Source organism: Pseudophryne corroboree, chromosome 11, assembly GCF_028390025.1.
Source record: "Pseudophryne corroboree isolate aPseCor3 chromosome 11, aPseCor3.hap2, whole genome shotgun sequence".
Lineage (NCBI taxonomy): Eukaryota > Metazoa > Chordata > Amphibia > Anura > Myobatrachidae > Pseudophryne > Pseudophryne corroboree.
In genome coordinates this window covers 228,025,961-228,040,046 of record NC_086454.1, presented here as the reverse complement: position 1 = coordinate 228,040,046, position 14,086 = coordinate 228,025,961, and the positions used below count along the sequence as shown (strand labels likewise).

The window sequence follows — 14,086 nt, the reverse complement described above, 5'->3', positions numbered from 1 at the left end:
TCCCAGCAGCAACAACAGCAGCGGCAGCAACAGCATGCGTAACACTCAAGGATACTTCGGAGGAATCCCGGTTAGGAGAGGACTCCTCAGTTTTGACAGTGACATGGCCTGCAGGACTACGGACGTTCCTGACTGAGGAGGAAGTTGACGTTGAGGGAGTTGGTGGTGTGGCTTGCAGGATCTTGGGTATAGGAGGAAGAAGGGATTTAGGTGTCAGTGGACTACTTACACTCTTACCCAAAGTTTCTGAACTTGACAGTGACTTCTGATGAATGCGCAGCCGGTGACATATAAGGGAGGATGTTCCTAGGTGGTTAACATCCTTACCCCTACTTATTACAGATTGACAGAGGCAACAGATGGCTTGACACCTGTTGTCCGGATTTGTGGAGACATAATTCAACACCGAAGAGGTGGCTTTTTTGGTAGTTTGCCCAGGTATCTCAATGGGCTTCTTCGTCCCAAGGACAACAGGTGTCTCCCCCTGACTTAAACAAACCACATCACCTTCATAATCCTCATCGTCAACTTCCTCCTCAGCTCCAGCAACACCCTTATCCTCATCCTGGTGTACTTCAACAGTGACATCTTCAATTTGAATATCAGGAACTGGACTGTGGGTGCTCCTTCCAGCACTTGCAGGGGGCATGCAAATGGTGCAAGGAGCCACTTCTTCCCATCCAGTGTTGGGAAGGTAAGGCATCGCAACTGCCGACACACTTGGACACTCCTTGGGTATTTGTGATACCATCTTAGAGCGCACAGTTCTTTTCTGTGCTTTTTCCATATTAACTCTTAATTCTTCTAGCGGGAGGATGAGAACTTCCATCGTCATGTGAAGCTGAACCACTAGCCATGAACATAGGCCAGGGCCTCAGCCGTTCCTTGCCACTCTGTGTCGTAAATGGCATATTGGCAAGTTTATGTTTTCCTCAGACGATTTAAATTTCTTTTTTTGGTTCTTTTTACTGAACTTTGGCTTTTTGGATTTTACACGCCCTCTACTATCACATTGGGCATCGGCCTTGGCAGACGACGTTGATGGCATTTCATCGTCTATGTCATGGCTAGTGGCAGCAGCTTCAGCACTAGGAGGAAGTGGTTCTTCTTGATCTTTCCCTATTTTCTCCTCAAAATTTTTGTTCTCCATTATTTTTCTGGAGTTATATGAGACAATATGTGTCACAGGAATGACTGGAATTACTGATGACACAGGACACTACCAATGGTCTGATGCAGCACAACACGTTGTTGTTATAATTATTGTACTGCAACAGTGGACATATAGCAGCAGCGTATATCATCACTGGAATTACTGATGACACAGGACACTACCACTGGTCTGATGCAGCCCAACAGGTTGTTATAATTGTTATACTGCAGCAGTGGACATATAGCAGCAGCGTATATCGTCACTGGAATTACTGATGACACAGGACACTACCACTGGTCTGATGCAGCCCAACAGGTTGTTATAATTGTTATACTGCAGCAGTGGACGTATAGCAGCAGCGTATATCGTCACTGGAATTACTGATTTACACAGGACACTACCACTGGTCTGATGCAGCCCAGTAGGTTGTTATAATTGTTATAATGCAGCAGTGGACATATAGCAGCAGCGTATATCATCACTGGAATTACTGATGACACAGGACACTACCACTGGTCTGCACAACACAGCACCACTTTATACAGCTACACTGGATATATGGCAGCAGAGAACACCAACACTGTGAATGGCTGGACTGATACAGCACAATACACTGAGTACACTGGTCTGGTCTGCACAACACAGCAACACTTTACAGCTACACTGGATATATGGTAGCAGAGAACACCAACACTGTGACTGGCTGGACTGATACAGCACAATACACTGACTACACTGGCCTGGTCTGCACAACACAGCACCACTTATACAGCTACACTGGATATATGGCAGCAGAGAACACCAACACTGTGACTGCCTGAACTGATACAGCACAATACACTGACTACACTGGACTGGTCTGCACAACACAACACAGCACCACTTTACAGCTACACTGGATATATGGCAGAAGAGAACACCAACACTGTGACTGCCTGGACTGATGCAGCATAATATACTGAGTGACTACACTGGACTGGACTGAGCAGCACAACACTTGCTTCCCCACCCCAACACACAGACACTGAACACTGAGGACACATCCTCTCTATACACTCTCCGAGACTGGAGTGAAAATGGCGGGGACACGCGTCTCCTTATATGGAATCCAAATCCCGCGAGAATCCGGCAGCGGGATGATGATGTTTTGGAAGTCCTATTGGCCCTCACTCACTCTTTTCAAGAATTTAAATCTTCTCCGTCCCCTTCCTCCAGGGCACAATATGTCAGCGTCCGGAGTCTTACCGGTACGCTGGGGCCGTGGGGCTGGCTCCCTTGGCGATGTGCGGGCAGCGATGGAGGTGGGCTGCTGCGCCAGACCTGTGGGCAGCAGTAGCGGTGGTGAGGGGGTCCGCTCGTGGCTGCGGGACGCAGCTACAGCGGGTCGCTCTTGCTGAGCCGTTGCTTGGAGACCAGGGGCAGTGAGCAATGTGACTTTGCAAAAAGGTCTGCGTTACTGGGCGCCGCCATGTTGGAGACCAAGTTTTAAGCATAGTTCCTGTTTCCTGTTTCTTCCAGCCAATCCAGGGGAAGCTCTCCCTATAAAAGGGGGCTGGTTTAGGACAGGGACACCAGTGCTTCAAGTTACAACCCTGTTGTAGGTGCTTTAGCCTGTGCTCCCAGGATTCCTGCTGTATTCTGGTTCCTCCTGATCCTGCTTGGTCAGTTCTCTGTTGCTGCTGCAGCCCTGCCGTTTCTAGCCTGTTACTGCCTGTGGAAACGCTCCTGGAAAACCCGGTCCAGTAAGACTCTTCGGGCACTGTCGGCCCCGGGTCTTCTGCCTCGTCTTTCAAGCCACACTCCACAGATCTCCTTCACCAACCACGCCTTTATACCACCAACCACAGCCTGCAGATTATTATCTTCAGCCTCGTTTAACAAACCACAGTCCACAGTCCTTGTCTCCAGCCTCGTCTTTAACCACCATCCACAGTTCCACAGTTCATCATCTACAGTCTCATCTTTCAAATCACAGTCCACAGTTCTTCGCCTCCTGCCACGTCTTTAACCATCGTGCTCCAGCCTCGGTTCTCTACCTCAGCCCTGTACATAATAAATACTTTCCTTTGACTCTCAAACCCCGCCTACGTTCTTCATTGCTCCTTGTCCCTTGCGAAGGAACTATATCCAGCCCCCTCATCTGGTTCATTCACAGCCTGCTACCTCCTCGGGCAAATCTCAGCTGCCGGATCCTCAAACTTTGCTAGACGTGACACAATATCTTAAACAAAAAACGTTGTTTGATACCTTACTCTCTCAGATGGAAGCTAAATATTCTTTTTCAAGGGATTGTGGTATTTACAGGTATGGGAATAAGTCTGGCAAACTTCTATCCCGGTTGTTAAAAGAAACACATCCTAGGATTGTCAATCTTTGCTTACCTCTGATGGCAATAGAGCACGGACCTCTGCCCAGATAACTGAGGTACTATAATCCTTTTGTTCTGACCTATATTCTGACCCTACCATTAATTGAGTGAACAAATCCAGTTTTTGGTCTACTATTGACCTGCCCCAAATGTCTGAGGCAGATAGTGTCTCTTTGCTCGCGCCTGTTACGGTGGAGGAGGTTTCCGGAGCCATAGCAGGGTTTAAGACTAGGAAGGCCCTGGAGGTTTCTCCAATGACTATTATAAAATGTTATCCCCTTGGCTTTGTGAGCCTCTATCCATGTTATTTAATATTTTAACTCTGCAGTTATAAAAGTCATCCCAAAACCTGGACGGGACCCGGAGCTCCCCAGTTCTTATCACCCGATATCCCTCTCGAACACAGCTTATAAACTGTTCACAAAAATCCCCTCTGACAGGCTAAAACTAATTGTCCCGAGTAAAATGCACACTGACCAAACCGGTTTTATTTGGGGTCGACAATCAGTCAGTAATATACGGAAAGTTCTTGCTGTTATGCAGGGTCTTCAGTCCTCCAGGGTCACTGACACTAATGCATTGTTGTCACTCGATGCCAAAAAGGCCTTCGATCTTGTCACACAGGAACATATTTTTGAAACACTGAGGCAGTTTGGTGCCCCTGAGGACAATGTCTCGTTGATCTCTCGTATCTACATGTCCCCCTATAACCAAGTGCTGGGCAATGGCGTTCTCCCACCCTTTCCTTATTCAGAGTGGTACACATCAGGGATGTCCATTATCCCCCCAGCTTTTTGCACTGGCCCTAGAACCCCTTGCAGTTTCACTGAGAAATTCAGACATTTTTACAGGAATTACAATTAATAACGTAATGGTTAAACTGCCGCTATATGCTGACGATATGCTTTAATTCATATCAAACCCTGTAGTCTCTATTCCCGAAATAGTCTCCCTAATTGAAAAATTTGGATCCTTTTGTGGGGTACAGAATTAACATTTCAAAATCAGAACTATTCCCTCTATCAGGGGACCCTTCTCTTTTCTCTTCACACTATGTTTTGACTCGCTTCCCTGTGGTCCACAATAGTCTTAAATATTTAGGTGTTCACATACCTGCATCCCTCTCTAATTTGTACACTGTCAACTTTAACCCTAAAATATCTAAGTTAGCTAAAATCCTTACAGACTGGGAATTTCTACCATTATCCCTTTTGTGTCGAGTGGAAGTTATCAAAAGTGTAGTGTTTCCTAAATTATCTTATCTCCTCCTTATGCTTCCCATTGCCCTTTATCAATGGGATGTTCTCTTTCTCAAGAAATGCTTTACTAAATTTTTGTGGGCGGGTAAAAGATCTAGAGTCCAACTGCTTCGTGAGGAAGGAGGCTTAGGAATCCAAGACCCAATTTTATTTAGCAGAGCTGCGATGTTCCGTTATATCACAGACTGGTTTTGGGGCAGGTCAGTATTTATGAATTTGACACTTGATCTTGCTATCTTTCATACTTACTCTCCGGCAGCACTTCTTCATACGCCTACACCACAACTTCCATCTGAGATTAAATGTAATGTTTTATTCTGGCATACATACTTTGCGTGGCAGTCTACCTATGTAAAATCCGGCAGATGGCCCAATGTTTCTCCTCATACTACATTCTGGGACAATCCCTGTTTCACCCCTAAACTTGACAACAAACATTTTTTGAGTTGGTTAGAAAAAGGGATTGCTGCCACTAGAGATATCTATGACCTGGGAGGTAAAACTATGTTATCCTTTTCTGAACTCTAGTTAAAATTCCGAATCCCTCACTGGGAATTTTTTATGTACTTACAAGTCAGATATTTTGTTTACTCTCAACCGCCGCCTCTACCATTAGCGGCCACCACAGACCCAGTCTGTACATTAATGGTGCTCACTAAAGACTGCCATTACCTTATACTTTCGCTCCACTTTTAGGGTTTTTCCTAGAGATCAGCTTTGGATGACGGCGTTGTCGTCTTGGTCAAAAGATATTCCCACTTGTGCGGATCTATTAGACAACATCATGCTTACTTTCCAATATCTCCACTCTGCCTCCTTACAAGAGGTTCATCTGAAGACCCTTCAAAGAGCCTATATAACGCTTAACCGGAGAGATCATATAGTCCCAGAAGAAACTGGGTGCTGCATCAAATGTAATATAGGTAGTGCTACTTTATATCATAATTTATGGTCCTGCAGGAAAATATCTCGATTTTGGTGCAAAGTGGTTGCTTATATTAATTATATGTTTAAACTCCGGGTAGTTAAAATCCTGTTGGCTTGCCTCTTCCTTGATTTCAGTGAGTGGTCGCTGGGGCCAGAGAAAAGGAGTATCGTTCCAGTGATTTCAGTTATTCTGACAATAGCTAGGAAACAAATTCTCACTCACTGGATTAAAAAGTTGACCCCCTCTTTGATGGCAGTTAAACATATGACTCTTAGAGTACTGTATTTCGAAAGGCGAGCTCCTCTCCCTGATATAGAATCTGGGGTTCAGCGGTTTGTTAAAAAATGGGAGACATACATTGATAGTTTGGAGTCGGATGTACAAACGCATATTTACAGACTATTTGAATCCACTTCATGGTATTTATATAGGCAAATTGATCATACTCCTTAAGTAATTGTTACCCATTTAGTATTTTGTTTCTACACCATAATAATTACTTAAATGGTTACAGTACTGTATTTTAAATTATGACCACTACTGAAAACACCTGTAGACTTCTGCCTTATTGCCACTGTTTTGACTACAGTGCTAGCATTGGATAGTTGAGCATACTAGACTTTTCTGGTTGTTTCATTTTCTTTCTTGCAGTGTCTTTGCCTCCCCTTCCTCCCTTCCCCTTCCCCTTCCCCTTCCCATTGCCCTTTGATTTAAGGTCTTTTTGTCATTGGTAAACTGTTCTTATTTACGGTCGCTTTATTCACGAACTACGTCAACTTTGTACATGGTTCCTCCTTGCTCTCATTATATGTCACTGTAAAATCTTCTGTTCTGCACTTCGTTGACACAGATTTGTTTATGTATCTGCTATTTTTATTGATTTCTCATGATACAGCATTGATGTTGTTTCAATCATTCTGTGCTAATTTTGTACCCATATACTGTGAGGGCATTCTATGTCTTTGTGTTTCCCATAAAATTTAATAAAATTATTTATCGGGAAAAAAAACCCAAAAGATTCCTGGTTGACCACTTAATATAACATAAAGTCCTACAATTTTGCAAAAAATGTGTTTCCCAGTAAGTTGTGAGTCACTTCATGAATAAAGGCCCTCATTCCGAGTTGTTCGCTCGGTATTTTTCATCGCATCGCAGTGAGAATTCTCTTAGTGCGCATGCGTAATGTTCGCACTGCGCATGCGTCAAGTAACTTTACTAAGAAGAAAGTAATTTTACTCACGGCTTTTTCGTCGCTCCGGAGAACGCATTGTGATTGACAGGAAATGGGTGTTACTGGGCGGATGTACGGCGTTTTAGGGGCGTGTGGCAGGAAACGCTACCGTTTCCGGAAAAAACGCAGGCGTGTCTGGAGAAACGGTGGGAGTGCTTGGGCGAACGCTGGGTGTGTTTATGACGTCAGCCGGGACCGAAAAGCACTGAATTGATCGCACAGGCAGAGTAAGTCTGGAGTTACTCAGAAACTGCTAACTCGGTTTTGATCGCAATATTGCGAATACATCGGTCGCACATTTAAGATGTTTAGATTCACTCCCAGTAGGCGGCGGCTTAGCGTGTGTAACTCTGCTATAATCGCCTTGCGAGCGAACAACTCGGAATGAGGGCCAAAGTGTGAATAGTTGCACAATTACCCTGAAACGTGCCATTTTAATAACCACATTGCCATAAATCACCATCATGATTATTTTAATTTTTAATATACAATTTCGGGATGCAGTAGGCTGTGATTTTTAAAGTAACTGGAAATGCACCAGTAAAAACCACAAAGTGATACATGTGATTCTAGCCACAGTATTTGGCATGGTATCTTATTTAAAAATAAAAATATCTAGCCCTAATCTGGTCAGCATGGGGCTGTATTCCCTATGAAAATCAGATTTGGAAAGAAGAAGAAATAACCCTAGTGAAAAATGGTCAATGCTTAGAGCACTATGGCGATTTCACCCACACCAATGATTATTCATAGTTTAAATGTGGGGCTTTTTTGCAAGTGCAGGTTACTGCTGCTTTACTACTACTATTATTATTATTATTATTATTATTATTATTATTATTATTGTTGTTGCAGGCTGGAATAAGACACATCTTGGCTTCTTAGACTATAAATCACTATTTATATGGTTATTTGGACACAAAATTTGAAGAAAAAATGCCAAGATTTGCATTAACTTATAGGGGGTAATTCCAAGTTGATCGCAGCAGGAAATTTTTTAGCAGTTGGGCAAAACCATGTGCACTGCAAGGGGGACAGATATAACATTTGCAGAGAGAGTTAGATTTGGATGGGTTATTTTGTTTCTGTGCAGGGTAAATACTGGCTGCTTTATTATTACACTGCAAATTAGATTGCAGATTGAACACACCACACCCAAATCTAACTCTCTCTGCACATGTTATATCTGCCTCCACTGCAGTGCACATGGTTTTGCCATTAATTCTGAAATACCAGTAATATTACAATTACTTGTAACTCACAATAACCCTAAATGGCTTAATTTACATGGTTCTGTCCAGGGCTGTAACTATGTGTGAGCGGATGGTGCTTAGCACACAGCGCATTCACTCTGTGGGCGCACCATCTGCATCCACACTGATAGGCCGCCACCAGCTGCAGCCAGGGGCGTCTCTAGAGAGTAGGTGACCCGTGTGTAGGCTCTGTGTGTAGGCCCCCTCCTCTCCCATAGCCGTTGCACCGTTGCGCCGCTGCTAGCGCTCTGAGTGTTGTAGACTCTGGCACAGTGCCAGAGTCTACAGGGCATGCGCAAGACTCCTAAAAATGGCCACCGCACCATTTTTTCAGAGTCCTGCGCATGCGCTGTAGACTCTGGCACTGTGCCAGAGTCTGCACACACTGCACCCATTATAGAAACGCCAATGGCTGCAGCACTGCCCGCTGTAGTGTACAGTATATTAGCAGCATTGCGCCCGGCTCCTTCCCTGCCGGAGGTACTGCTGCTAATATACATTACAGGCACAGCAGGCAGCACTGGGCTGTCTGTGAGTTACTCTCTCTTCCCCGTGTGCTCTGCTCCCCTCCTCCTGCTCTCCTGCACTGTACAGCGACTTCCGGGTACTGGAGATGGCTCCTGCTGCTGCTGCTGTTCCTGAGCCCGTGGAGTAAGTCTGGTTCTCTCTCTCCCCCTCCCTCCCTTCCTTCCCCCCACCCCTCCCCTCATGCAGACATCTAACCAAATAACTGTCTAGTGCAGTCATTGCAAAGGTCTCAATGCAACCGTTGCTTAGGTAGGTATGTGCTTTAAGAATTTTTTACATAAAATTAATAACACTATGAGTGACTAGTCTTGTGGTTGGTCATTTTGGACTTTCTCAGTGACGTTTTATATAAATTATATAGTGTAGGATTAAAAAAAAAAACCCTGCAAATATAGTTTTTCAGTTTTTCATTGATGCAATGTCCCCTGAAATTAAGAATATAATGCTTACTGTTTTTAAATATTCTGCTGCCCATTAAAAGTGAGACTCTGCCTGCCTAATGTGTAAAAAGGGGGACTCTGCTGCCTAATGTGTAAAAAGGGGGAGTCTGCTGCTGTAATATGTAAAAAAAGGGGGACCTGCCTGCCGTTATTTGTAAAAAGGGGGACTCTGCTGCCATAATATGTAAAAGGAGGACTCTGCTGCTGTACTGTGTAAAAGGGGAATCTGCTTCCATATTGTGTAAAAGGGGACTCTAACTGCCGTAATGTGTAAAAAGAGGACTCTGCTGCCGTACTGTGTGAAAGGGGAATCTAACTGCCTTACTGTGCAAAAAGAGGACTCTGCTGCCATACTGTGTAAAAGAGGACTCTGCCTAATGTAATGTGTAAAAGGGATCTCTGCTTGATGTAATGAGTAAAAGGGAGCTCTGCCGGCTGTAATGTGTAAAAGTGGATTCTGCCTGCAGTACTGTGTAAACGGGGACTGTACCTGGCATAATGTGTGATATGGCCTCTACCTGGAGTAATGTGTAAAATGGGGCTCTACCTGGCATAATGTGTGACAGGGGCTCTACTTGGCGTAATCTGTAAAAGAGGCTCTACCTGGTGTAATGTGTGTAAGTGGCACTACCGTGGGGAATAATTTGATAATGGAGACTTCTGTAGAGCGTAATATGAATTGGTATTATTTTGTGGCCATGTCCCTTCCCCATGAAGCCATTCAACAGCGCACACTGGCCCTGTTTTGTGTATGATGGGGGTGGGGGCGCCAATGTGGTTTCTTGCACACAGCGCTAAAATGTCTAGTTACGGCACTGGTTCTGTCTGCACTGTCTGTTCACTCCTGATTCATGTAAGACTATAGTTGGTGACTGCCACACAAAATATGTTTTAAGCCTTGGACATCTCAGATGTGGTGTCTTTTATTTTTATATTCTGTGGTCTCATTTATTTATAATTTAGTTTGGTCAGAATGCAGTTATTGTACAAATATATATGACAACGTTATTCAACTGTTGCTGTATTTTGCACAAAAATCCACCAGAATCTGTAATATATATTTTAAACTACTCACAAATCATTGTCAATATCTACAGTAGATCAGTTTCAGTATTTTTATTTAAGATTTTGTTTATTATTTTCTCCCCTCAGGCACCATTCTGATGCTGGTTCATTCAATGTATAAAGAAGTGCTTCTTTTTTCCGTTCTACTGTAAATACGGCAAATGTAAAATCAGGATGGTACATACTCTCTAACATACTTCAAAAGAACACCTTTGACATTCCAGATAACTTGCAAATGATGATGCAGGAAGATCTTTTGCCTCTACAAAGAAAGAACAAAAGAGGGTGACATGAAAGAGGGATCAATAAACATATGGTAATTAATAAAACATTTTCTATGAATACCTTACAAAGGGTTTGACAAAAGTATAACAATTCTAACAATCATGATGTGGAGCTACGACATATCAGCAGTTGTCTTAAACTATTCAAAAAGCATTTTTAATCCTTTCAGCAATTTTTTGTTTCATTATATTGTAAATACAAAATGTCAAATGGGTCTGTTAGAGTATAACAAAAGCCATGGAGTCCTATTGTTTAAAATGTGGTTTGTTTGTTTGTTTGTTTGTTTGTTTGTTTTTTCTTATTAGGTGCAGATTCTCCTGATTTTTTACAAAGTAAACCACTGTATAAATTCAAGGATAATATTTTGCTGGAAACAACAAATTAATAAGTGAATTAATAAATAAGCAAGTGCATATAAATGACATGATACAGCTTTAACAAGAGCAATTATATTAAAGGGATCTTATCTTAAGGGAAGCAATGTCAAACATTCTAAAAGGACAACTGGATAAATTGCCCATAGCAACCAATTAGCTTATTACTATCATTTATTTAGTACATTCTATAAAATGACAGCTACTGTAGACATGGTAGATTGGTTGCATTGGATAACTTTTCCAGTTGTACTCTTTAAAATGTTTGATACTTCTCCCAAAAGTATTACTTGTGGAAGTGCAATACACAGTATACAGTTCAGACACACAATAATAGGCATGCACAGTCAGGGAAAGAGGTGTGCAACAAAACCTCACTGATGTATTGGAGCAATGTCCCAATCCCCAATATCTGAAGTCAAGGACATGGGAATATTAAACATATAGAAAAATCCTGATTCCCTGATCCCACACATTTTCCATCAGGATCAAGGAATCTGGCATTTTTAACTTATTTAGTTTCCCCAAATCCCTGAAGAATCATGATCATCGCTGGTCGCTGGTTGGCAGATCTGGTCAGCACATCAACATTGCTGGTGGGTCAGGGAATCAGGGAACTACAGTACATCAGTGGATTTATGGGGGCCTTAATCTGCACCGCCCCTGCAGACATACACTACCTATACTGCCCCCCTGCTAAAGCCCCTATGATGTACTCTACCCTACTCCCCACCCTGTCCCCATGCCCCTGGGACATTCACTGCCTACCCTGAGCCCTGGGCATACACTATCCACCCTACCAACCCTTACCCCGTGGTTGTGATAATACTGATATAATTTATCAGAAGCTGGAGATGTTGATATAGTACTAACCACCAATAATAATTTGTAGAAGACTAAATGAAAAATTACAGACTTTCATTTTTCCAAATTACCACCAATCAAAATAGTTTTTAATGGCTCCTTGGATTGATAGACAAGACAATTGCATAAAATGCATTATGTGGTATATTTTTTTTACTCTGTAAACTAAATCCATTATGCAGAAGTTTCTAATAATGTGATGACAACCATTTACAGTATTATGGGTGACATATGGCACAAATTAGAAAACAAATAGTGAGGACCTGAGTCAGGCGCAGTCATGTCCATGTCTGCAAAGTTATGTTTATATTTTTATTTTTATTTATGTTTTTATTTTATCACCAGGGGGTAAATTGCTCTCAGCCAGCATCCCACCATTTGCTTGTTCTCAGGTTGGAGACCACGGAACGAGTGGGAGAGGTACAGGCATTTACAAGTATGTTTTGGGCCCAGAGTTATTTGCTACCAGGGACATATAACTGGGAATCTGGTGAAGAACTGAGCAATTGTGGGTTGCTAATCATAATTCCGCCAGACCCAAAAGGCCGGTCATTAGACTCTTCAGGAAACATTGTCCTCAGTCCTTTTGAGCCAGGTGGGGTTAAAGTGCCAGCTAGTTTGTACTGCCCAGGCACAGGGCATAAAAGTGGTCGAGGAACTTATGAACTGCTAATCACTCTCTCACAAAACCTAAAAAAAGACTTACTGGATTGTCCCAACAGACTTGCTTGAACATTGAGGACTTTACCTACAACTTGCCGAGACATTGGGTCTAAAAAGTGGGAGAGGAATGTGAGGAAATGAGGTCTGTGATAATTAATATAGCTATGCCTCATTTCCTGTGTCAAATATGTACTTTTTATACCCATATCCATATACATCCAATTCGTCTATTTGTTCATTCTCCATAACATGTCCTTTGCTGCTCACCCAATACTGTGTTTAAATCCAACTTAATATTGTTAATATATGCAATTGTGTTATGTTATCTGTTACCCTTTAGATAATGTATTTATGTTAGACTTATAGATTCCTATTGTTTTCATACACCACTGTGGACACTCAAAGGTTGAGTCATATAAGGTACCATTGTCCCTTTTTGTTTACTCACTATTGTCCAAAAGTGAGATGACCAGACAGGGTGGCTCTCTGCCTGATGTAATCACCTGGATTAGAATATGTATTGTATTAAAATGTTGTAAAATCCTAAAACAAAGAGGTCACACACACCCCGGCAATATGAAGTTCTGGGGGTATAAGTAGAGCTATCCCGGGAGCTGAAGGGGAGATTCTTTGACCCTAGGCTAAGAAGTAATGTCCTGCCAGGGATCTGCTGTGGAACCCATTATATTGGATTTATATGGGACTCTGTGTTGCTGGGAGAGATTTTCTGCTCCAAGACTAAGAAGTAATGTTCTGTCAGGAGTCTGTGGTGGGAATTGTGGTGTGGAGTTGGATTACAGAAGTGTTCTGAACTGTTTATAACCCATTCTGTTCAATAAACCACTGTTGGTGTTTCATCTACCACTGTGCCTGAGTGATTTGGAACCTGGTATCTTCACAAGGTCAATAATACCATAGGATAAATTACCCCCAAATTCTGTGATTTTAGCTGTTTTATGTTTTTTTTTTAAAAATCATCCATGTCTAAAACCACAACCAAAACCCGAAAGGGTGGTTTTGGCAAAACCAATGAAGATCCATAACACGAGTGATGAACCAGATCCAAAACCAAAACACAAATCCCGAAAAGTGTCCGCTGCACATCTCTACTTTTGCTACCTATGCAACTTGGATTACATAAACTAAATTTGCTTTGAACTTTGAAAACTTGAATGAGATATTAACTAAAGTGGTGTACTGTTGTTATATTTATTGCCAGATTCTGAGTCGGTCGCAAGTTAAGAAATGGATGACAGTATTTCCTTATTTTGAGCCACATGTGCATGCATCTGAATACAAAAATATTGTTTGTGCTTGCATCACATAAAGGGGATATTCAATTGTTTGAAAAGTCGGTTAGGTGTCTGTTTTTTCCTGTCTATTAGAAACCCAACTGACATTTCAAACAATTGAATACCCCACAATGTGTCCGAAGTGGCAAGTAATTGCACCTGTGTTGCATCTTGACTAACATAAAGCGGTCAATCCAATTAGGTGTGTCGAAGTCGAAAATATTATACCTTCACTCAGCACGTGCAAACACCACACAGAGTGGTCTCTGTGCGTGCATGTGTTCTGCCGTGTGTGCGCATACCCGCACGCTGCGTACATTGGCTCACGAAGCCCTGCGTATTAGCGCCTGGTATGAGTAAATACGGTAGCATACGCATTTGAA

General features: G+C 42.5%; 1 long non-coding RNA gene across 1 annotated transcript in view; it reads left to right on the top strand.

The window, feature by feature from the left end:
• The window catches only part of LOC134970123 (uncharacterized), a 53,394-nt gene extending 40,656 nt beyond the window's left edge, over positions 1-12,738 (top strand). The window contains exons 2-3 of the long non-coding RNA XR_010189678.1: positions 10,313-10,541; positions 12,094-12,738. This is a non-coding gene — a long non-coding RNA (uncharacterized LOC134970123). The remainder of the gene's footprint in view (positions 1-10,312; positions 10,542-12,093) is intronic.
• The last annotated feature ends 1,348 nt before the right edge of the window (positions 12,739-14,086 follow it).